The sequence below is a fragment of the Phyllostomus discolor genome, chromosome 4 (genome assembly GCF_004126475.2).
Source record: "Phyllostomus discolor isolate MPI-MPIP mPhyDis1 chromosome 4, mPhyDis1.pri.v3, whole genome shotgun sequence".
NCBI classification, from domain to species: domain Eukaryota; kingdom Metazoa; phylum Chordata; class Mammalia; order Chiroptera; family Phyllostomidae; genus Phyllostomus; species Phyllostomus discolor.
The window spans coordinates 97,269,021-97,294,170 of NC_040906.2; the positions used below are offsets into that span (position 1 = coordinate 97,269,021).

General features: G+C 38.5%; 1 protein-coding gene across 2 annotated transcripts in view; it reads right to left on the bottom strand.

Moving 5' to 3' along the window:
- NCKAP5 (NCK associated protein 5) overlaps positions 1 to 24,985 on the bottom strand; it is a 1,018,052-nt gene extending 993,067 nt beyond the window's left edge. Inside the window, exons 1-2 of one of the 2 annotated variants that reach the window (XM_036025026.1) lie at positions 24,613 to 24,985; positions 21,084 to 21,136 (exon numbers count right to left, since the gene is read on the bottom strand). The gene's annotated coding sequence lies outside the window, so the exon portion shown is untranslated. The remainder of the gene's footprint in view (positions 1 to 21,083; positions 21,137 to 24,612) is intronic. The other variant, XM_036025027.1, reaches the window with a different exon arrangement.
- Between the last annotated feature and the right edge of the window lie 165 nt (positions 24,986 to 25,150).

A 25,150-nucleotide genomic window follows, 5' to 3' on the forward strand; every position in this document is an offset into this window, starting at 1 on the left:
TAAACCTGATAGCAAAACTTCATGGAGCTAGTAAATAATAAAAAAGGAAAACTACCAGACAAACTCACTTATGAAATCTTAAGAGTAACAAATCAAAACCTGCAGTTTCAAAAGGAAGTGTTTTCATGAATAAGAATGGTCTGCTATGATTTAATCTAATACAACACTAAATCAAGCAATAAGTTCATATATATCTATATAGACACAAAAAGATGTTTGCAAAATTCAAATTCTATTCCTGATGTTTGCTAATTTAAAGTGAGTCAGAAATAGAAGAGTACTTTCCATAATAAGGTAAAGAACTTCTCTCCAAGACTAATAGCTGAGCACAGTAAACAATAAAACAGGAGCATCATTCCTCTTCACATGAAGGCAATGTGAGAATTGACCAACAAAATATTTCTGTAATAGTTGATAAAATGATAACAGGAAAAAGGAGATATCTAAACTTTGGGGGAAAATTAACTTTTTCCAACCTTAATTTCTTTGCTTTGAAAGGCAAAGGAATGTAAATCAATCAAGTTTGGTGAGTTCATATTTATTTAGTAAGGTCATGAATGGTAAAAGAGCCTTAAACAGATTTTCAGAGGTATAGCATAAAACCATGTCTTTTTTTGGTTCTGAAAGTTATTTTTTTATATTTATTTATTTTTAGAGAGAGGGGAAGGGATGGAGACAAAGAGGGAGAGAAACACCAATGTGTGATAGGTCACCTCTCATATGCCTCCAAACAGGGACCTGGTCCACAACCCAGGCAAATGACCTGATGGGGAATTGAACTGGCGAACTTTCAGTTCACAGGCTGGTACTCAATACACTGAGCCATGCCAGCCAGGGCTACAAGTTCTTTTTCCAATCTCAAAAACTTTTACAACCCTCCACATGGCAATTTTTTGGTTTTACCAGACAATAGATTATGGTAAATAAAAAATAAAAAACTCAGCATAAGCTTAGTCACATTTAAAAAGGTCAATATATATTATACACTAATTCATTACACTAGATATACATATATTTACATACATACATATATGCATTTCATGCTTCTCTATACTTTTTTATTGTATTTTTTTCAATTACCATTTATCCCCCTATACCCTTTCCAACTCCACCCACCTCCACCCTGGCCCTGCAATCACCACACTGTTGTCCATGTCCAGAGTCCTTTTTCGTTTTTGTTTCACCTCTCCACCCACTAATCTGCACCACACCCCTCCCCCCACCCCACCTGTCAGTCTGCTCTCTATCTTAGTAGTGCACGTAAGGCTCTTTGGGATTCACAGGAATTTACATATCCTTCACCATAACTCTGCAACTCCCTCTCACTCCTGGAGTTCATGGCCCAGAGGCAGAAACAACTGCCAGAGACCTCTTCAGAATTCAGGAGAAGAAGAAATCTGAGTGGGAGAGCATAGCCTGAAGGAGATGGTCTCTTGATCTGACAAGTCTGCAAGATTACTGAGGAATGGCTTAGTGATTCACCCTTTTTACAAAAGCTATGAAAGGCACCTGATAAGCACATAAAGCTTGGTTCTATTTTTACATACAAAAGTAGGGCTGTGATTCATCCATGTAATACCTGAATAAGACAGACAGACTAGAGAAAATCAAGTTCTCCAATTTTAATGGAGAAAGAGCCACATTGTGTATTAATATAACATGATAATCATAAGGCAAGAGAAGAAGGTGCTGAATATATAGTCAGATACTCACTCTTAGCAAGGGGAACAACACAGTTCAAAAACATAAATTTCCACTGCCTCCCAATGTAGTCATGTATGTACATGCAGGAAGATTTATACATAAAATACTGAACAGTGACAATTAAATGGAAAGCAGTAACTTATTGATGGAGAATTCATCCATTAAAAGCTTTCCATTTGTAATGGATTTCATCCAGAAATTGGTTCTTCATTCCTCCCTGTAGTATGCATTCTTGGTAGCAACTTCCAGAACATTGCCAACACCATTGCACATTTGCTTTATATAACTTTCAAGCTGCTCTGCTGTTTTCCTCTGGCAAAAGAACTTTATAAAAACTGCTGGGGGAATAAGAAGCATAGACAGGTTGTCTCCCAGGCTTGGAATCCACTGCCTGAGTGGTTTCTATCTGAAATTCTGTTGCTTCCATTTCTGTCGCTTCCAGAACAATATAGCGATCTCAGCTAATCATTATTTTGTCATTCAGTTGAGTTGACTGTATGTGGATGAACTAACTGGTGACCTGAATTCAATTCTCTTTGTGTCATTTGTCACTACTCACACTGAGATTTGTTTATCCAGAAAGACCTGAGGTCATGTCTGCCTGTGGCCCTTTTAGGGGGGGAAAGATTTTACCTTGCCTCGCTGAACCTCGGTCTCCTGATACATAACAAGGAAGGAACCTGACCACGTGGAATTATCACAGTAATTAGTGTAAAGTACCCGGTTCACATCCGGCTTTGGAGGTAAAGGTTCTTCTCTTGCTCTTACACAACCTCTGTTCCCAATTTTAGCCTGTCTTCAAGCTGCAACTTGTCTAATTCTGGTGTTAAGATTTTAAAATAAAAGAAATTTTAACATTAAAGATTGCCTTGGAAAAGTATTTTATCAGCTGCTTCAAGACTCAAAATGTAATCTTTCCTTCTCTACTCTCTCCTTTTACTCTGACAACAACCACAACACATGCCTTCAATTCAAAGTGTATTAAACAATGCATTGCGCCAAGCTGCTCTGTAATTGTTCTCAGGTGCATGTCTCACTTCAAATAAATGCTGAGGTTCTTACAAATAAAAAGAATGCTTTCTACTTGTTTGCTCCCCTACAATGAAGCCCAGTTTATTTCTCCATACGTACTGGACACTCAGTAGATACTTGTTAATCCACCACCACTCTTATGAAACAAACCAGAGAATTTTTCAAAAACATATGTGAATCTCTCATTTATTACATATATTTTAAATGTCCTTTAAAGATAACACTCTTACAAATCACATTTAATTCATCAATAAATTCAGATGCTTAGTGAACAAAAATTTCTATAGATAATCTTTCTATTAAAGCTACATAACATTTTAAAGACTTGATTCAAATGAACTCAGCAGCATCTAGGATCAGATTCTATTGTCCAAATGTCCAGGGGCTGGTGCTGTGCTTAATCTAGCAAATAACATACTTCTACATAAATCAGTCTTAGCATTGCTCTCAGCTACATAGAAAAACAGAAATCATAAGATCACAGATTTGAGAATTGATAGAAAATTAAAGAGATAGGGTGGTACAGCCCTCCACTTTCAGGGAAGTATGGTGTGATTATTACTACCATTTTACTGGTCAAGCAACTAAGACCCAGAGGGTTTTGATCATTTTTCCAAGCTGAATATTGCAGGGAAGCGGGGAGGCATGGTTCTGGTGGTGACCAGACCTGAAGCTCTTTGACCTTTGAGTCTGGCACTCTTTTTGCTCTGTCATACCAAAGTTTAATAAATTGCTCAAATTGCTAGACTGAGGATTACTGAGATGACTTAGGTAAATAGTAGCACCTATTCCAAACCTATTCCCAGTCTTAGATCAGGAACAGTGATTCCTGCCTGTGCCACCAAAGACTCCCTGTTTTGGTACACTCTGGGCTGATGTGCTCACACTGATGTGCTTGCCTTTTCCTAATGTCCCACTGATTATAATTTTTTGAATACAGTCACCATTTCATATTCACAAAACCATTCCAGTGATTAGTAGGATACCAGGCACATCCTAGGTACTCACAGTTTTGGAATGAGTGAGGACTGCCTTGGTGGTGCAGGACTGTCATAAGGAGTAGTTTCATTAGTTAAGTTGGTGAAGGAACCAACTGCCATATTCTTCAGCTTCTTGACCACCACAGAGTTTCCTAATTAGGTTACTTTTGATACCGTCAAAGTGCCACAAGCTTCCCCTGGTGTCTTGGAGTAGAGACTCAGGTGTCTCCTGCAGAAGCAGGAGGCGTGGCTGTCCAACCGAGTTAGCATTCCAGTTCAGTCAGAGCTTCCTTCAGCCGACAACTTCCACTGCAGGCAGCCACAGATGAGCATGCACTTACCATTCAGCTCTTTCTCTGGGCTGAACTGTCACATTTCTAAATCAGGAAGTTATTTACCCCCACAGCTAGTGAGATCACAACAACCTTATGAAGAAATATTCTCCCAAATGGAGCACCATCCTCAATGTTTCACACATGATTTCACTCTACCATGAAGACTTGGCTCTCCGGCTAAGCAGCCTTCAATTCTTCTAGTTTGCAGGTTTCCACACAAATACCTAGTTTTAATGTCCTACTGTAGTTAATCAAGGTAAGCACAGGTACATATTTTTTTCCTAGAGGTAAAATTATATTAAAATGATATAAGCCACTGAGCTTGTAATGAAGTTCACTTCTGGTTTAGTTTTTCTTTTCTACTATGGTCTTAAGTTAACATGAAACCACTAGCCTAGGACCAGGGTACAATGTAGATGTCAAGAGAGAACAAAGCCCCATAAAGTTAGGAGAGGCTGAACTTTCCAACCAACCACCGATCACTGGCCACCAACTTTACCTTAGGTAAACACTAAAATCAGAATAGGTGTGAGATAGATTTGGGAGCTGGTCTAAGTGGGATTCTCAGGGTAAGGCCTTCCCTACCTTGTCCTCAGTTTCCAAACCCAGAAAGGAGCCTGATCATCCCAAAAGTCTGAGAAAGGGCCTTAAACATCATCCTTGATGTGCTAACAGGGAGAATTGCAGCTACCAAAATTAGGAGCAGCTGCTGCAACTTGGTAGCATTGGATGTTGGCAGTAGGAATTTAGAGATTGCATTTGAGAGACAACCTGATTCAGATGCCCAGCTGAGCAGATGGAGGTCTGAGCGTTACATGGAGCCAGAAGAGCTTGGAGAGGTTCTGCCTGTGCATTCAAGGCCTGAGGGATAGGGCTATAGAGGCCAGAGCTTGGTAACAAAAGGTATTAATCTAGGCTCTGTGATTACAGCATTCCCAAGGGGTTACTCAGCAGCTGAATTATGTCCACTCTGTCAGATTTGCTGTTAGATGCTTATTCTCATAAATTCTCAGAAGTTTCACTATATATTCCTTTCCCTATTCAAATGCAACATACACCTTAAAAATAGAAGGACAAGGGAGCATATTAAAAGTGAGTCAGTGAAATGGATATGTGTTGTAGAGTTCAAATCCTTAGTTTAAATCCTAAATTCAAATCCTGACTCTACCACCTGTTAGCTATTTGGACTTAGACAAGTAAACTCGACTTCACTGAGCCTCAATTCCCCAACTGTGAAATAGCCGTCTGTTGGGGAGGAAAGGAGGTGAGACGCACAAAGCACCTGACACGTAGTAAACACTAACAGAGTAGACATTGTTATGGTTTGTTGTCAGAATTGTGTGAAGCACACAGTAGGTGCTCAGTAAGTATTAACTGAATTCTACTGTCAGGATTCACATAGGAAATCTGAAAAATGGGACAGAGGACAGTTACTTGGTCCATGGGGCCTAGAAAGTAGCTTCCAGTTGAGGGGAGGTAAGTCTAACACAGTCCTGGGGAATAATAAAGATAAACTCCCCCCCTCACCCCTCCCTGCACACTTTACCCTGCTTCAGAGTTCTGTCTCTTTCCAGGAAGAGATGGCATTGGAAAGGCTTTTGTCTCAATGGAGTAAAAAATAATCAATGATCAAAGTCCAAACTAAAATAAAAGATATCTAGTATGGCATCCTCTCCATCAGCCTAGACTCTAAATATGAAAAACAACAACTGGAGATGTCTTCTTATCCTTGGATTCAAATCCTAATAAACAAGAGGTTTTTTTCCCCCACCCAATTCTCCATTGCTACCACCATCACAAAGCAATTTTGTCTCCCTGGGCACAGCTGTGTCACCTGACCAGCTTCCCCTCCCGCACCTTCTCCATGCCCCTCAGTCACTAGGAACAAGGCTGATAGCAGGGCTTTATCAAGGGTGCATGTGCTGGGGAAGGGGCTGGGTACACATATCAGCCAACCACTAAAGAACAATGTTGATAGTCCAAGCCATTGAAACCCATATATATATATTTTTTTTTAACTCAATCAGAGGTAATGATCTCTGCCTGAGAGAAAAATAACTTTTAAACATGCCAACTTTGCAAACGTTTTATAAATTAATGAATGCACTTAATCCCTCTTTCCTCACCTTGACCTCCTTGACCCTGGCTCTTATGAAAACTGCATGATACTCCCAAAATGAACGGTAGACATCTACTTTCTCAGAAAATTCAAGAGACATTCCACCCAGGGTCAAACAAAGCTATAGCAGGACATGACAAATTAATGCTTTTCATCATGCCTAGCAGCCTTCACCCTGAAAGTGTATGATTAAAACAAGAACCTGATGTTACTTTGCAAATCAGCCACAGATTCTTCTATTGTGAGTGGATCCCATGACCTGAGGGCTTTGTAAACTATGGAAAGTGATGAAGGGAGCTGGGAGCGGCAGAGGAAGAGGTCCTCAAAGGTCTGAGTCAGAGCTCAGCTATCTGGGGGATTCCACTCATCTCCCTAGGGCTTAGTAAAGCAGAAGAAACAACCAGTTCTGGCCCCTGATAATAAACAAGAGGAAAAAAACCCCAAACTCCACGGAACTTTGATGTATGGAAAAGCCTTAAAAAGAACTGCCTTAAGACATTGGAAAGTTCAAAATGAAGGCGATATTAATAGAAGTGTATGGGCTAAGTAAGCTAAAGCTAGAACTTGGCTCAGTGTTCTCTCCTAAGAGAGCCCATCTCCTACATCCCTTAGCCCCTCATCTGAACTAGGCTGATGGTGAAGGGGATAAATACACTCCCTGGGCATCCAATGGTTGGGGCAGAGTCCTTAGGAACATTTTAGGCTGGAAGGAAAATCAGATTTAAAATTATAAATTGGCCCTGTCTGGTGTGGCTCAGTGCATTGAGCACCAGCTTGCGAACCAAAGGATTTCTGGTTCAATTCCCCTTTAGGGCACATGCCTGGGTTGTGGGCCAGGGCCCCCATAAGAGGTGCTTGAGAGGCAACCACACATTGATGTCTCTCTCTCTCTCTCTCTCTCTCTCTCTCTCTGTCCCTTCCTCTTTCTGAAAATAAATAAGTAAAATCTTTTTAAAAATTAAAAATAAAATTATAAATTGGCTAGAAAGAATCCACTCATGTGTTATGAAGAATTAATTGTGCTCCCTAGAGGGAAATTGCTTGGGGCTTCCTAGGAATCATCAGCAAGTGGTATGTAAAATACAGTTCCTAACCACAAGGAGATTATCATCTCATTAGGAAATAGGTCACGTGAAATAGAGGGCTAAAAATAAGAAGGAGACAGTTGGCTTGGTGGCTTATTGACACAAAGAAAGCAACTGGAATAGCAGAGGGAAAAGTGGTTTCTGTACTGTCCTGGGAGTGGGTATTTCCAACATCCACTCCCATTGTCTTGGCGGGTTCCTCTCTGAGTGTGGCTGGATGCACATCCCCTCAGGCCCCTGCCCACACAACACTGGGCACAAACTCAGGCTCAGCTCACCAGCCAGATACTACCATCTGTTTCTGCATCTGGGACTACCAATGCAAAGACGCGGGGACAATTTGGCCTTGGTCCCATACTATTAGCTGGTGCTCCACTCTCCTGCTGACTTCAGGTCCTTAAGCTGTTTTCTGTTTCTTTGACTAAAAATATTGATTTCTGATGCATGGGTCCCCGGCCAGCAGTGATCACGGAATGCTGCGGATGGCTCAACGATACGTGAGGAAAAAACATGCACAGAGACAAACTAGTTTCTGTGGAGAAGTAGGGACGGAATGGCCACCCCCTCTAGTGGGGAGCGTGCCAATTTACCGTCCAAACCTGCTTTTATTGGGCTCATTTTGCATAATAATTCAAGTAAAGTACAGTACTCATTAGGGGGAAGTAAGGAACCATAGAAAACAAAGAAGTCTGAAGGTCTATTTTGAGTCAGGGTCAAAGAGCTATAAGACTTTGAGGAACAAACTAACTTCCTCCTTGGACCCTTCTCATTCAACTGAGAGCATTCTAAACAAAGGAGGTTTCACAGTAATTTACATGTTCTTTCTTAGGCCTGATCACCCAGGGAATCCGCCCTTTTCAGCACAGAGCTGCACCACCCTGTCATTGTTTCAGGCTTAGGTGGAGCAAGGGAACTAAGGCAACCAAGAGATAAGGAGATTTTCTCCCAGACGATGAGAACTCAGGCTATGTCAAAGCCGAGGAGTGAGGGTCCATCACCCCCTTTTGCTGCAGCCCCCAAAGTCCTTCTTTTGGGGAGCCTCCCAAGTGATTGTACCTGTCTTAAGTCGTACCCCCCTTGGGGAATCTTACCCATCTTTGGCTAACAGACCAAGCTTTGGGGCTCAGTTATGAATGAAGCCGCAGAAGCAGCATTCCTGCCAGGGAGATAAGCTTTTGTCTCCTTGCTGGCTTACAGTTCCAAGGGCATAGCCTTAGCCTGGGCGGAGGGGGGGTGGGGTTCAGCTTCTGATACCAGGCAGGGAGGTTCCCAACAGATTTCTGTGGCCATCCTACTTTTAGGAAATTCCACGGTTTCTACTGATTATTAGCTTTTTAAAAATAAGAACTGTATGACCCAGAACTATATACTTCTGAGTATTTATCTAAAGAAATCCAAAACATTAATTTAAAAAAGATAAATGCACCTTCAAGTTCACTGCAACACTATTTACAGTAGCCAAGATATGGAAGCAACCTAAGTGCCCATCAATAGACAAATGAATAAAGACAATGTGGTATATATATACAATGGAATATTATTTAGCCATAAAAAAGAATAATAAAATCTTACCATTTGTGACAACATAGATGAACCTAGAGGGCATTATGATAAATGAAGTAACTCACACAGAGAAAAATAACTACCAAAAGATTTTGATTATGTGTGGAATCTAAAAACCAAAATAAACAAATAAACAAAACAGAAACAGATACAGATACAGGAAACAAATTGATGGCTGCCAAATGGGAGGGGTGGGGAATGGGTGAAAAGGGGAAAGGGATCAAGAAGTACAAGTTGCCAGTTATAAATATAGTCCTGGGGATGTCATCAATAATTGTAATACATAATTATGTATGGTGTCAGGTGGGCACTAGACTCATCAGGGTGATCACTTTGTAAGGTATATAAATGTCTAATCACTATGTTGTATACCTGAAACTAATATAATATTGTATGTCAACTGTAATTAAAAACAGATTTAAGAAAATAAAAATAGGAACTGTGCTATTCATCTTTCCTAGCCTGGAAACTCTCAACACAGTAGCTCCTTGGAAAAAGTATAATTTAGTTGAAAGAAATTTAAAGGCATCAAGTCATGAGGATTCCTGTGTGTGTTAGTTTTACCGATACCTGGCATGTAGTAGATGTCCACTTTGGTATTATTGGAAGAACCCTGCTTGCCTTTGGAATCCAATTAAATTCTACTTCTTCCTTGGAATTCTCCACAGTATAGGGCAGGTCACTTAAGCTCTTTGAGCCTCTGTTTCATCACTTGCAAAGAGGGATAAATAATTCCTACCTCAATGGACTATTGTACAAATTAAATCAGACATTAAATTGGGAAATAACAGTCTTTTCAACAAATAGTGCTGGAACAACTGGATATCCACTTGTAAAAGAATGGATTTGACCCCTACTTATCTCACATCATATACAGAGATTACCTGAAATTAGATTACAGACATAAATTTAAAAGCTGAAACTATAAAACTTTAGAAAATTCATGGAAGTAAACCTTCAAGACCTTAGATAAAGCAACAGGTTTTTAAAGATGATAAAGAAAAGCACAGGTAGCAACAACAAAAAATAGATAAACTGTGTCACCGAGCTATCATCCCAAAGACCCTACCATTTCCCAAAACCTAAACCATGTTATGAGCTATGCTTGCTTATAGGACCTGAAGAGGATTCCCCACCACAATATGAGGAAGGCCACACCCAAAGACCAAGGTGCTGAGTACAAACACCAAGCTGTCAATGGGCTATCATGTGCAAAAAGGACCATGTGCAAAAGAGCCAAGTTCAACAGAACTACACATGCCTAAGAATTTAATCACTCCATGCCATAGTCTATAGGGCTCCTTTCCCAGTGAGGAAGAAGGTGTTGTCAGAGCATGAGTGCACCCTTATCCATTCCAAAGAAGAGAGTTTCTGCTCTGCTTTACCAAACTCAGTCTTGTCCTATTGGCATGAATGACACTGGGCAGAGGACCTTGGTTTGTGTCCCTGATCCAGAAGGGCTGGTAAAATCAGACTTCATCACAATTAAAAATATTTGTGAGTCAAAGAACACCATCAAAAATTAAAATAAAAGCCACAGAATGGGAGAATTCATTTGCAAATCATATCTGCTAAGGGTTCCATACCAGAATCCACCAGGCTGTTTGGGGAGAATAAGAGTGGCAGCTCATAGAGGGTTTCTTTTCAGTGTGATGAAAAAAACAGTCTAAAATTATACAGTGGTGATGATAGCCAATGTGTGAATATACTAGGAACCACTGAATTATATACTTCAAATTCTATATGAATGATATCTTAATAAAGTTACTAAAAAATTTAATGAGAGTGTATATATAATAGTGTACATATATAAAATGCATACATCTGAACATTGCATGAAACATGCATTTGGTAACTGCTCAAAACCTTTTCAATTTTCTTGCTTTTATTTATCATGACTGACTGATTAGGCAGAAAGTACTGGAGACAGAATGATTAATGGAAGGTGCTCCAGGCTGGATTAGTACAAGAATTCCTCCCAGCCCAAAACCACTGGACTGATGCATTCTTTTGTAAGAGTCCTCTGCATTTCTAATAGGAGCTGTAAGTTGTGTCCACGTGTGCTTCACCCATCATCATTGTATCCAATGTCCCCAGTGGTTTTGTCCTCCTTGACTTTTATCCCTTCAGTCAAAACACACTTAAAATGTTGCTGAGGAAGTGCTACTCTTCCCCTTAGAAGCTGAATTCTGACTTTCTGGTGGCCTCACCTCTCAGCACTTTTTTCAGTACTTGCTTATATAGAATGAACATAACAAAAATAATTTAATTCTTGATATTCAAATTCTTCATATAACTCAAGAGTTTGTTTACTTTGGGGTTTTTCTGTTTGCCTGTTTTTCATAAAAGCATAAAAAAAGATTAGCATTACAACCATCTCTAGATGATGAGATTATATGATTTTTTTTTACCTTCTTCCACATACTTTGTGGTATTTTTAGAATTTTCCATAAGGAATCATTAAAGAATATTAAAAATATTCTATAAATAGAAAAATACTACATACTTAGATGTTATAAATTAGCCCCAAGATGGATTATAAAGAGAATTATTTCCAAAGCTAAAATGTCCCCAAAGGTGTATCGGACTGTTCACTGGACTAAATGGTGTGTGAAGTGGAGGAGGGGGTACATCTTGTCATTGTTGTGAAGCTTCCTGTGGAATTAGGAGGACGTATATCTCTGCCACTCAGGTCAGTGCAGTAGTCAAATGTTTGATCCAGTTTGCAGATTCAACACGCTGATTTGCACCACTGCTCATATATCTTTTGAGCTTTCCTTGGCACCTTCTATTTGGATTCTTCCTAGACAAGGAAAACTTGAGTGATTTTAATCACCAAGCCACTACCCATACATTTACAGTCTTGCAAAAATTCTAGTCTAGACAGTAACTAAAGTCAGAAAGGAAGCTTGATTAAAGCGCATCTTTCCCAAGGCTCGAGGGCCATCCCTCAGTGCTCACACCCAGCAGTGTTCACTCGGACTGCTCTGGGGTATGCTTGGGGGTAACCTCTCAGCACAGGCTCCCTTCCCAATCTCTTAGATGAATTGTAAGAAAGAACTAGGGTAGGGGTGCCTGGTTTAGGTAGGTGTGAAGAATATGAAAACAAAACATTTTCCTAAATGTGTAAAAAAATCAAAGTGGTATAATTAAGACTTCAAGGAAACAGAAACTGAACTTCCCCTGTTGGAAGCCTAATAAACCCATAGACAGAATATGTCCCAGAAATCACAAACCAGAAACTTGAGGATTTAGATAGCCTTCAGATATATTTCAATCAGCCTAGAAAATACTATTTTAAAAGTGATGGTAGCATTTAAAATGGAGAGATTTTACCTAAAAATCAGATTTGAAGTTTCTTCGAAATAACAAAAAAATAAAAATATATCCTGAAACACCAATTCAAAAGAACCTATGCACCCCAGTGTTCATAGCAGCACAATTTACAATAGGCAAGTGCTAGAAGCATCCTAAGTGCTCAACAGAAAATGAGTGGATCAAAAAACTGTGGTACATTTATATGATGGAATACTACACAGCAGAAAGAAAGAAGGAGCTGCTGCCCTTTGCAACAGCATGGATGGATCTGGAGAACATTACAATAAGTGAAGTAAGCCAGGCAGTAAAAGACAAACACCGTATGATCTCACCTATAAGTGGAACCTAATCAACAAAACAAGCAAGCAAGCAAAATGTAACCAGAGACATTGAAATTAAGAACAAATGGACAATAACCAGAGGGGAGGTGGGAGGAGATAATGGAGGGAAAGGGAAAAGGGTTGTCAAGGAACATGTATAAAGGTCACATGGACAAAGCAAAATAGGGGAGTAGGATCGAGGGTGAGCAGTAGGGATGGCTGGGGTGGGAGGAGTGTTGGGGGGGAAATGGAGACAACTGTACTTGAACAACAATAAAAAAATTAAAGAATAAATAAAAACCACAGAACTAGCTGCTCTTGGGCAATAATTGCTGGTGCTGAACAACAGCTACATCCTTCAGACCTTCAGCAGAACCCATGCTCCGTTTCACCCACATCCCCATGAATCCCTGCTATCTCAACCACAGTGTGATCCCATGACAGCTCCATTTCTTATCACACCGTCAGCTTTGCTTTTCTAACTCCTGGCCAGCTGCCATCATTTATACAGCCTGTATGGCCTTTGCAGGCATTTGAGTCTAAGACCCTACCCACCTTCCTCCCACTCCCAACCCCTTCCCCTGGCATATGCCTTACCATAGTTATTTCTTCATCTAGAGTTTCCTTTCCTTTATGCTCACTGGTGCCTTATTAGAAAACAGATCAGGCTTCAATTCTAGGCATGTTAAGCTTCTGGGAGAAGAGCAACATAGTACAGTATAAAAAAGCAACTGGATTTGGAGCCAGTATACTTATATTTAAGTCCCAACAATAACTAGAACTGACTTGAATTGTCAGAAAAATGTTTGTTCAGATCCCAGCTCCTTATATTTTAGTTTGAGATCTTGAGCAATGTATTCAATCTCTTGGATGCTCTTTCTTCATCTGTAAAATATAAATACTTACTCAGCACACCTCACAGAATTGTTGTAAAACCAAAGATAATATTCTAAGAAGGTGACTTAAACAATTTACAGAACTAAATAAACTTAATTTTTTCTTGGGCAGGGGGTGCTAACTTATTAAATTACTTTGGATGGACTGGCAAAAAAATATACTTTACCAAATTTTTAAAATTCTCTCTCCGAAAAAGCAAAAAGTATAGTAAAATGGTTCCTAATATTTTTACCATTTACTTATCTGCAGATTGTTTTCTAAATATGCAGAAGTGTTTTCATAATTATGTATATGGCTTTTCTCCCTAATGCTCCAGAAGACCCAACTAACTAAAAACCTGCCTGCCCCAGTGTCTACAGTGAGCACTAGTACAGGAGCTTCCATGGACCAAAGTTTCAAATTGGCTTATGACATACATCAGTACGTACAACATATACTGCTTTAAAAATTTTGTATTAGTAGGTATAACTACGGCAGTTTGATCTGTGGCACCTATAAAAGAAAAGTTTGAAGAAATTGGTCACGATATGCATGTATTTATAACTATTTAAATCTTTATTTCTGAATATAGAAGTAACAGATTTATTACAAATGATTTAGTGATAAATTTCATTCTTGTTGTAGGTATTTACTGTAGAAGTATTAGGTAAGCACTATTAACAATTAATGGATTACAAATTCATTTTTCACTACATTTTCCACTTACTCTGTCATTTCTAGCAACTAGACCTGGGTCGGTTTTCAATGACTGCATGGTTTTTATTGTGTGGGTGCACTGTGATTTTTTTCACAATCACCTACCAGTGGACTTTGGATTACTTTCAGCTTTCACTAGGATAGGTGTTACTGTGATAAATATCTTATGCATATTCTTTGTAAACTTGTGATTATTTCTTAAGATACATTCTTAAAAGTGAATTGCCAAGTCAAACTTACTCTCTCACTCCAATTGCTCCCTCACTACAAATTTATCCCAATCACATTCCCACCAAGAATAAATGAGAATGTCTTACTTCCACCTCTTCATCAATGGGAGTAGTTTAATCATTGCTAAAAAGGTAAAATAACTCATTATTTTCATTTGTATCCTTTTAATTCCTAATGAGATTAAACATATGTTCAAATGCTTCTTGACCATTTATATTTCTCCTTGGCAAGTTGCATTTCATTTCCTTTAACCATTTTCTATTAGGATAGTAATCTTTTTCTTACTGATTTATAAGAGCTCTGTGTAGTCCATAATTTATTTGACAATTCTTCTATTGATGTATACTGTTTTCTGAATTTTAGCATTACAAAATAACATAGTAATAAATATTCTTATAAGTAGATATTTGTACATATCACATATTATTTCTATTAAATAGATTAGATTAGAATAGATTAAAATGCTCTAATACATATTGCTAAAATGCTTTCCCTAAAAGCCATGCCTATTTATATTCCTACCTTCAAATTATGAGATAGCCTACCTCAAAGCAACCTATTTCACATCCACTCAAGCGTATTACAGCAGAATGCAGACAAAGACACTAAAGAGCTTGGCATATAAATCACAGAGGGAAGCAACTCTCAGTCCTGCTACGGGATCTCTAGAAGCCAGGAAAAAAGGAGGAGGGTCTGAACATTTGGTAGAACTGAAAAGGGGAGGCAAGCATTCTTTACCTTCTTTAAAATTTGGCCCAAACCTAGCTCCTTCATAGTTCACTGGAAATATGTGACTGCTGATAATTAAAGATTAAAAACCTGCTTAATGCATTCAACTTCCCATACTCCAGCAAGTATGATCATTTATTGTGAAAATACCTATCCTGTGTCTCTTAGAAATGCTAACTCCAGTAAAACCAAAGAAACAAGAACGCAGCCCAAATGTTGGGCCACTTCCTGGTGATGCCAAGAGAGCAGTGACAGTGGAAACCACACCCGCTGCTGACAGGGAATAGCAATAGCCCTGTGTTTGCCAATCAAAGTACAGAAGGGTGTTAAGCCAGTATAAACATGCAAATTTTCCTCATTCAGTAAATAAACAAACAAAAAAACCTTGCAATACCAAACTCAAATCAGCACTATTTCCATAACCAAAACAAGGCAAGTTAGTTACATGTGCTTTCCCAGTGAATTCAAATCAAAGTAGTGAGAATGTAAATATGCTAGGAATGTCTAATGCAGAAAGTTGATAAGAAATGTCTAACTAATGGTTCTGAAGTACTTTCAAGGTGTGAAATTCTACAGCAACACTAAATAACACCATCATCCAGGTAAAGCAATTAAAAATTAACAGCCTGTTTTTCTTCATCACACAAAAGGAATCATAACAAGCAAAGCTACCCTGGTCACTTATTTTTTCAGTTATGCAGATTTTTATATACAAGGTATAATTTACAAATAAGTTAAAAGTTCAATTACATGCTTTTCCATTATGATGGAGCTGATTTTGGTTGCTCTTTCCCAACTATTACTCATTATGGACCATATTATAATCACCATCTTCTAATCTATAGCATCAATTTGCCATGTGATTGAGACTCTGGTGGACAATATGAAAGTTTCTTGCAAATGGCATTGTATTTGTCATTTGTTTTTAGTAGGAACACTTCCAAGTCTAATTATTAATGGTACTGCTCCATGGTGTCTCTTTCCATTTGGTCTGTAGTCTTTATTTGCCCCTGGTGAAACCTTCGTCTCTCCAGGGTTCTGACATATCTGATGACTTCTAAATCATTTTATGCTCCAAGCACGTACTGCTAAATACTAGCTGGCCACTCGCACCAGATGTCCATGTGTAGCCCAGCCCCGTATATCCAAACCCCAGCTCTCACGATTCCCCCACTCCCATCAAAACCCACTTCTGCTTTTGTCTCATGGGTAATGAGGTCACCAGCCTGACTCACTGAATCTCTAAAGGTCAGAGGGCCACTTTCTCTTTTCTCTCCTCCTTCCTTCCCCTTCCACATCCATCTCTGCTGATTCAACTTTTAGGAGCTCCACTATATCTGTCAGATGCTCTCCAGGTCCATGACACTGGTCTGGGCCCTCCTCAATTCCTGGTAGGACCATCACCAGAACTTGGTAACTACAAAGCCCTGACTCTTCAACTCACACCTTGACCAGGCTGCCAGCAGGCTGTTTCACACAAGACAATATGATCAGATCATTGTTCTTCTAAAGCCCGTGCTGACTCCCCATCGCCAGTTGTACAAAGTTGTTCCTAAACAAAAGTATATATGTCAAAGCAGGAAAATAGAACATATTTAAGACTGTGTTGGCTTGATTCACAACTTTAAAATATTTGACTTGTGATAGATGGAACTCTATTTGCACTCTAGCCTCACATTCAAAAATTGGTAAAGTTAACTTGACTCCGAGGTTCCCAGTCACTCTGGTTTCTCCCCTTAGCATTTTTAACAGATTTATTGAGGTATAATCCATATACAATAAATTATCTTTTTCAAAAAGAACAATTTAGTAGTCTTTAGTATCTTCAGAGTTGTGTGATCATCACAACTACCTAATTGTAGAACATTTTACTAATCCAAAAAGAAATACCATACCCATGACCAGTGGCTCTCTAATCTCCTTTTAACTTGGCCCCCAGGCAACCACTAATTTACTTTTGGTCTCTGTATATCGCCCTGTATATCATTTCATATAAATGGAATGATATAATATGTGGCCTGTTGTAACTGTCTTCTTTCATTTAGCATAATGTCTCCAAGGCTCATCCACATGTAATGTGCACCAGTACTTAATTCCTTTGTGTGACTTGAAATATTGAACTATTTGGATATACCATATTTTTAAATTCATTTCTCAGCTAAAAGATATTGGATTTTTCCTACTTCTTGATAATTATGCATAATTCTGCTAAGAACACTCATATACAAATTTTTTTGTATGGACACATGTTTATGGTTTTCTTGGGTATATACCTAGGAGGATTGCTGGACCATATGGAAACTCTATATTTAACATTTTGAGGAATTGCCAAATCTTTCCTAAAATGGCTGTATCATTTTACATTCCAAATAGCAATATATCATGGTTCTGATTTCTCCACCTTCATGTCAACATTTGTTATTGCTCTCTTTTTCATTATAGCCATCCTGGTAGGTACAAAGTAGTGCTCCTATATATATCATTAGAAGAAATGATTTTGAATCTTTTGCCCATTTTTTAAAAATAAGTTGTCTTCTTATAATAGAGTAGTAAGAGGTCTTCACACATTCTGGTTGAATACTATTCCATTGTATGGAATATAAATTCCTTACTAGACACATGATTTACAAACATTTTTCTCCCATTATGTGTGCTGTCCTTTCACTCTCTTGATGGTATCCTATGAAGCACAAAGCTTGTAATTTGGATGATCTCCCATTTACTTAATTGTTCTCTTGTGCTTTTGGTGTCATATCTGAGAAACTTTTACCTAATCCAAAATCATGAAGATTTACTCCTGTTTTTCTTCTAGGAGTTTTACAGTTTTAGCTCTCACATTTAGCTGAGTTGGGATATGTTCCCTTCTCTTATGTTTTAGAAATGTTTATGAAGGATTAGTGCTAATTCTTCTTTTGATGTTTGATAAAATTCACCAGGTAGTTACCCCAAAAATCTGGCTCAGGTTTTTCTTTGTATTAAGTTTGTTGATTATTAACTCAATCATTTTACTTGTTAAATTCCATTCAGATTTTCCATTTGTGTTTTAGTTAGTTTCAGTATTTTGTATCTAAGAATTTATCTATTTCATCTAGGTTATCTAATATAACCATCTAATGCCTACTTAATTTCAATAGTATGCATGAACTCCTATATAGCTACTTTACTTTGTTCTCTTATGGCTACACATTATATTTTTATGCATCATGAGTTTGTCAACATAGTTTTATACTTATGGCTTTATCTTATGGTGTTTTTTCCATCAGGAAGGGGGGAAAATGGGGGTTATAAACAAACAATATGGGTATACTGTTTTATATTTTAACTGGTGCCCTTTATTTCTTTGTGTGGATTCAAGTTATTGTCTAGTTCGCTTTCATTTTATCCTGAAGGACCTTTAGTCATTTAAGGAAGCAAAGGTCTGCTAGTGGTGAACTCTCTGAGATTTTGCTTATCTGTCAGTGTCCTAATTTCCCCTTCATTTTTAAAGAATTGTTTTGCTGGGTATAGAATTTTTGTTTGACAGTCTTTTCCCTCAGTTCTTTGAATATGTCATCTCACTGATTTCTGGCATCCATAATTTCCAATAGGAAACTGGATGTTAATATCAGTGAGACTTCTTTGTATATAGTAAGGCACCTCTCTCTTCCTACTTTAAAGATTCCCTCTTTGGTTATTGACAATTTGATTTTAACATGTCTCAGAGTAAATCTCTTTGGGTTTATCTGACTTGAAATTCATTGAGACTTTTAGATATGTAGATTCATAGTTTTCACTGAATATGTAAATTTTTCAGCCATTATATTTTTAAACATATTTTTCTGCTCCTTTCTGTCTCTCCTTTCTGACTCTCACTATATGTATATTCATACACTTAATAGTATTTGACAGATCTCCAAGGTTCTGCAAATTTTTCTTTATTCTGTTTTTCTTCTGTTTTCAGATTACATAATCTCATCTGATCTATCTCAAATTTTTTTTTTGCTTCTTTCTTCTGCTTTTTCAAACCTGCTATTGAATTCCACTAGTGAATTTTTCATTAGTTATTGTACTTTTCAGGTCCAAATTTGGATTTATTTATACATTTTTATCTCTTTATTGATAGTTTTGGTTTGATGAGATATTGTTTTCATATTTTCCTTTATTCCTTTAAAAATGATTTTCTTTAGTTCTTTGGACATATTTATGGTTACTGATTTAAAGTCTTTGTTTAGTAAGTCCAATGTCTGGGCCTCCTCAAGGATAATTTCTTTTTGACTGATTTTTGTTTCCCTGTGTATGGCACAAATATTTTTTTTCTTTGCATGTCTCATGACCTTACCAAAAAAAGAGACATTTAAAATAATATAATGTACCAACTCTGGAAATTAGATCTCCTCTACCATAGCATGTTATTATTTCTGTTTGTTGTTGTTAATGTTGTTGCTATTTATTTAGTGACTTTCCTGATCCTATCCTATAGAGTCTGTATTCTTTGTCATATGTGCTTAGCTAAGTGGTCAGCTAATGGTTGGGCAGATATTTTTTTAAATGCCTTTAACCAATAAGTATTCTAGCATTTGCGGGGGGATTTATGTACATAGTGGGCTTCACCTCCAGTTTGTCAGCTGCTCATAACTCCTCCTTAACCTTCATTTCTTCCTTGTGTAGAGCTTCAGGGTCAGCCATAGGCGAGAGATTACTGTCTTCTCAGGTCTTTCCTAAGAATGTGCATACCTCTGCACATGTGCATGACTTTTTCCATGCACATTTTCTACAAATATATGCACTTTTCAAAGCCCCAATAGACAACTCATTTCCCATTAATTTTTTTTGATTAGCATCTTGTTTCCCCCAACTTTTATTGCTGCCTCAGTCAGCTGCAATGTTAAACAACTGCTATGATTGTTTTTGACAAGTCCCAGGAGAAAAGTTCTTTGCACTGAATAAATTTTCAATAAGGTCAAATAAAAATGAAATTTGCATGTGGGAGTACCCAGGAAGCTGCCAGACAAGTCAAATCCTGGCAGTTCTTGGGGGATGAGGCTCTCTTTGGAGCTCAAATTGGTTTTGCCCCCTCTATTGGCTGCTAGGCTACTGGTTTTCACAGTTACCATGATGGCAAAACTGTTGGTCTTGAATGCTTCCTCAGAGCTGCAGAAAGGGGGAATAGAAATGGGGCAAGTTAAATGAAAAACAGCTCACTGTTCTTAGGATATTCAGTATTTTTTCCTGAATAAATGTTCCTTAAATTACTTTAAAACCTTGCATAATTGCCCATTTTTTAAAAAAGTGTTGATTTCGATTATTTTTCACCAGTGTTCTCCTGGTTGTATGGAAGAGCAGATTTCCAAAGGTCTTTACTTCACCATTCTGGAAGTTCCTCTCTGTCCCCTTAGCATTTTTTAAGCACTAGAATTAGGACTTGAAATAGTTTATCTAATCACGTACGTTATTGTTCAGTAACATTTGTTGGGAACCCATGCCTTGCCAGAATTTCTTTCTTCAGAGGTTTCTTTGAGTTCTTTAAAATTTCTAATGTAAAAATAATGTTCAACTTATTTTATTTATCTTATCAAATGACAAGTCACAATTATTACTGTGTGTAATAAAGATAATGTGAAGTGGAATTGCAACCGAACAGGACACAGAAACTTAAAACTTTTAATCAGACATATAGCAGAGGTTGAAGGATCTTCCCATTATAAGAGAAATATCCTATCCTCTAGGATTTTTATCCTGAAAGAATTTTTTGATGCTCTTAATCACTATAGATATAGTTCTCTCCTAGCCTTTCTATACTCTCGCCTATAGACCCACAAATTCTTTGACAATATTTAGCAATTGTTTGGCAAGGATGACCAGTAACCTGTACTATTATCTTAGACCTGATGACTAGATTTCACATTGCTAAGGCACAAAGTGTAAAAGATAATGCTATAGATTAACCAGCCACTGGGAAGAAAACAAAAGAGGAAAGTCTTAGGTAAAAAAAACAATAATCAGAAAGATAAATTATACATAGGATTATAACTAGAGATTAAAGGTACAAACAGATTTCAGAAAATCATGAGATTAAATCTGGATCCAACACTTACCAGCTCTGTGACATTGGGAAGTCACTTTGTTAGTCAAAGCCTCTGCTTCCTCTCTATAAATGGAAATAATGCATACTTCATTTTGGGATATTTTGCAGATTAAATGAGCTAATGCATATATAACACTTAATGTAGTGTATGGCTCATAATAAGCCCTCAGTAAATCATAATATTAGGGTGTAACCAATAATCTATTATGTTTGAGCTAACTGCAGCTACATATGTATGTTTCAATTTAGAAACACAAAGTATGTTTCAAAAATGAGACTATCACCTACAGGTAGTCTTCCCAGTATCCTGTTCCTAGGCCCATCCATTTCCCAGTATCCTGTTCCTAGCCCCATCCATTTCATGAAACAGAGATGCTCATTTGATGAAGGACATGGCAGCAGAGGCAGTGTGATCATGAGCTAGTTCACAGTGGCAGTGGCAGCTTCCTGATTCCTAGCTTTGTACAATGAGTGACAGAGTGGTATAGTGGTAATTTGTTGCATTGTTCTGATCACTTTCTCAGTTCGGCCTGCTCCCCTACTTCAACATTATACAAATGCCATCTAAAACCAGTGTGAAATCCCTTTCTACTTAAACCGTCTGAAGTAAATTACTAAATCAGACAGGGAAATTACAGGGAAACAAATAATAAATAGGAAGATAGACAAATAAACAAGGCAACTATTGACAGTAATAAGTGCTATAAAGAAAAAGTGATATAAGATGAGGGAAGATTTTTCAGATGGAATGGTCAAAAAGTCTCTTTGACAAAGTGAATTAAAGCAGAGACCTAAAGGAAAAGAGGGGTCAGGGAAAGATTTAGAGCCACGGATTTCCAGGTCAGGCAGACATTGGTGGCATTCCCAAACTTGGAAAAGAATGTACTGTGCTCAGTCCTCAGAAAGAACAGCAGCATAATTGGAGATTGGGACAAATGACATAAATGAGGCTAGAAAACTAAGCACGTGCTACAGCTGCTCAAAGTGTGCCACTGACAGGCAGGAATCTGCTATTTATTGAGGATCCATGATGAGATAAGCACAAAATTTAAGAGCAAATGCTTAGAAATTTTGCAGAAAATTTATATTTCAACAGTCAGACAACATTTTTACCATACTTAATAAAATTATTAGTCTATAACAAACTGGTCATTTTTTAAAAAACAAAAACGAGCCCTGTCCAGTGTGGCTCAGTTGGTTGGAGCGTCATCCCATAACCAAAGGCTGCAGGTTCAATTCCTAGTCAGGGCACATATCTAAGTTGTGGGTTCACTCCTCAGTCCAGGCACATACAGGAGGCAACCAACCAATGCTTCTCTTTTACACTGAAGTTTTTGTCTTTCCCTTCCTCTCTCCCTTCCTCTCTCCCTCTAAAAGCAATGAAAAAATGTCCTTGAGTGAGGATAAAAAATTGAATTAAAATGTAAATAAATAAATAAATAAATTGCTCTTTCACCACAAATAGTTTGAGAAGTATTGTTCTTCTTGTCAAATTTTTTCTGTAAAGGGACAGATAGTAAATGCTTTAGGCTTTGCAGAGCTGTAGTGCTCTGCTACAGCTACTCAAACCTGCTGTGGGGGCACAGAAATGGGTATAGGCTATAAATAATCTGTTCCAATAAAACTTTATTTATAAAACATGAAGATTTTAGCCTGTGCTGCATAGGTTGTAGGTTGTTAACCCTTATTCTAGGCCACAGGAAGGGTGGCTTGACTTTAAAAGTAATTAAACTACCTACTTATTTGATTCTATCCCTCATTCTTGATCCTCTGTCATCATTGCCTGCATGTATTTGTAAAATCTTTGCATCATTGACTCTAATTAGAAAGGACCTTGGAGCTCCCCCCACTCCAATTCAGTGCTCTCCTTGTAGCAACCCTGACAGATGAAATCTCTGTTTACAGGACTTGTGTTTGAGGCAGGGTCCTTTTGTATACTATCTGCATTCCCAAGGAATGGAGATGACACCATTTACACTCAGCCTGATGAGCAATCCAAGAGGTCACAGCCTTACATGCTTCGGGATCTGGTCAATCAAACACAGGTTCACATTGTCCTCCGAGTCATTAAGTCACCACCAGTGCCCAATGTTCTGAGGTACACCACCCCATTTTTCTTCTGTACAAAGTTACATTTCTCTCCAAATGGACTTCTTGTGATCATCGCCCATCTCTGGCTCTTTTGGAATGCCTGAAATAGTTGTACTGGACAAGCAGCCCACCACATGTGTAGCCTTGTTTTTCTCAGGGCTCAGAGACTGCCACAGGCAGGAAAGCTTTCTGCATCCACACATGTCTCCATTCACACAGCACCCATTTCATAAACACAACCCGACACCCATACAGTAGAAAGCCTTATTCTCTTCCCTGCACAGAGCATAGACCTCTGTGTGTGTAAGAGGATGGACTCCCACCACTAGGTCTCTCACATGCAGGGAATAGAGCTGAAGCAGTGCCTTCTGAAATCTTTTTTTTATTTAAGATTTCTTTCATTGACTCATGACAAACTTAATGGGTAAAACTTTGCTGTTGCAAGTTTCTTTAAATATCCCTTCTGGGCCCACCACTGTTTATCTTGGCAGCAGGTAGCTTGAAGAGTTTTGGAAAGTCTCAGCTTGGCATAGCCTCAGAGCTACTGGCACATTAAAGATTAATAAAGTGCATTTAACTGAGCTCAGGACACTGCAATGTGATCCTTCACCATGAAATATGCAAGATTCTTGTTTGCAATGAACAAAAGTGAAGCCAAAAGGGCCAACCATGACAAGCTGAGGTAGGAAACAATCAGAACTTTGTACGTCTTCGTAGACAAACTGATGGGTCGGAATCAATGTCTCTGCTCAGCCATACTTCTACTTAGCTTTCTCGGGAACTTCTCAGAGAGGCATCTGAGCAGGACCCACAGAGCTGGATATTATTGAGCTTGCAGAACAGAGACAGTACCACTGCAGCTGCCTCTTTAAAGTATAAGAAAGGAGTGATTCAGAAAAATTCCCAATTAGCAGCTTCTCCAATGAAAATCAAGATGAAGCAAGGCATTTTCAAAACATTTTGGATGTGCTTTAGTAAAACAGAATTCTTGTGTTTGGTTGAATGTTAACCTAGGAGGAAGAAAAACTTCTCACAGGCATAGGTGTGGGTTTGGCAGCAGAATGAACCAGACAACATTTAAAATGAAAATAAAAATTAAAGATGCATGTACATCATTACTATTCGTTCAATGGCTGAGTCTATTTGCTATCAATCTTGGGACACCTGGACATAGACAGCAAACATCAGAACAGATCAGCAAAAGCAAACATTTAAAAACGGATTGTTTTGAATTCTGGAAAAGCACTGGCAGACTCCACGTGCTGGGTATGCTGTGTCTACTTACACAGTGCAATCCCCTCACATCCTGCAGAAAAATCACAGGCACACCCTGCGCTCTGCACATCAGAGCTCAGGAGCAGAGCACTTAGCACGTTGGACACTCTTTCCTTCACACCAACAGACATTCAAGAAAAAAAAAGGAAGAGAAAAGAAAATTCTGTCCTTACCGAAAAGGCATAGCAGACAGGACGGTGAGTTTCACTTTAGCCCACTCAGTGCTTTCTCTTTCATTCGGTCAATGTTCTAATCTATTGAGGAGAATTCCCGGGTTTTCAGATCTTCCTTCAAGAGTTTTAATCACTGGCTTCCCCAGGCCGGGTTTAACAAACACCGCTGTGTTCTGTCAATATTTGTATGCAGCACTACTTTGGGCAACGGGCCAACACACAGAGTTTCAAGAGGCAAGGGGAGAAAACTGACACCCTGACAAACATGCTTTCGCCTTTTGTGTCTTTTAAGGTGGTGCTCAGAGTGTCATCTTTGATTTTGACAGCAGCAAATGATAGCTTTTTGTGACGTTCTCCATTGCCCCCGAAAGGCCTGGCTGGGCTGCCCGAGCTGGGTTCCACAAAGTTTGTTTTTGTCTCTGTGCCCTGAAGTTCTCTGCACAATCGCCCCGCTTGCCTCTCCACCAGCTGCACTTTAAATGTATTTTAATTGGCTGGAATGTCGAAAGAATTCATTTGGCAGTCGTTTACATGTGAA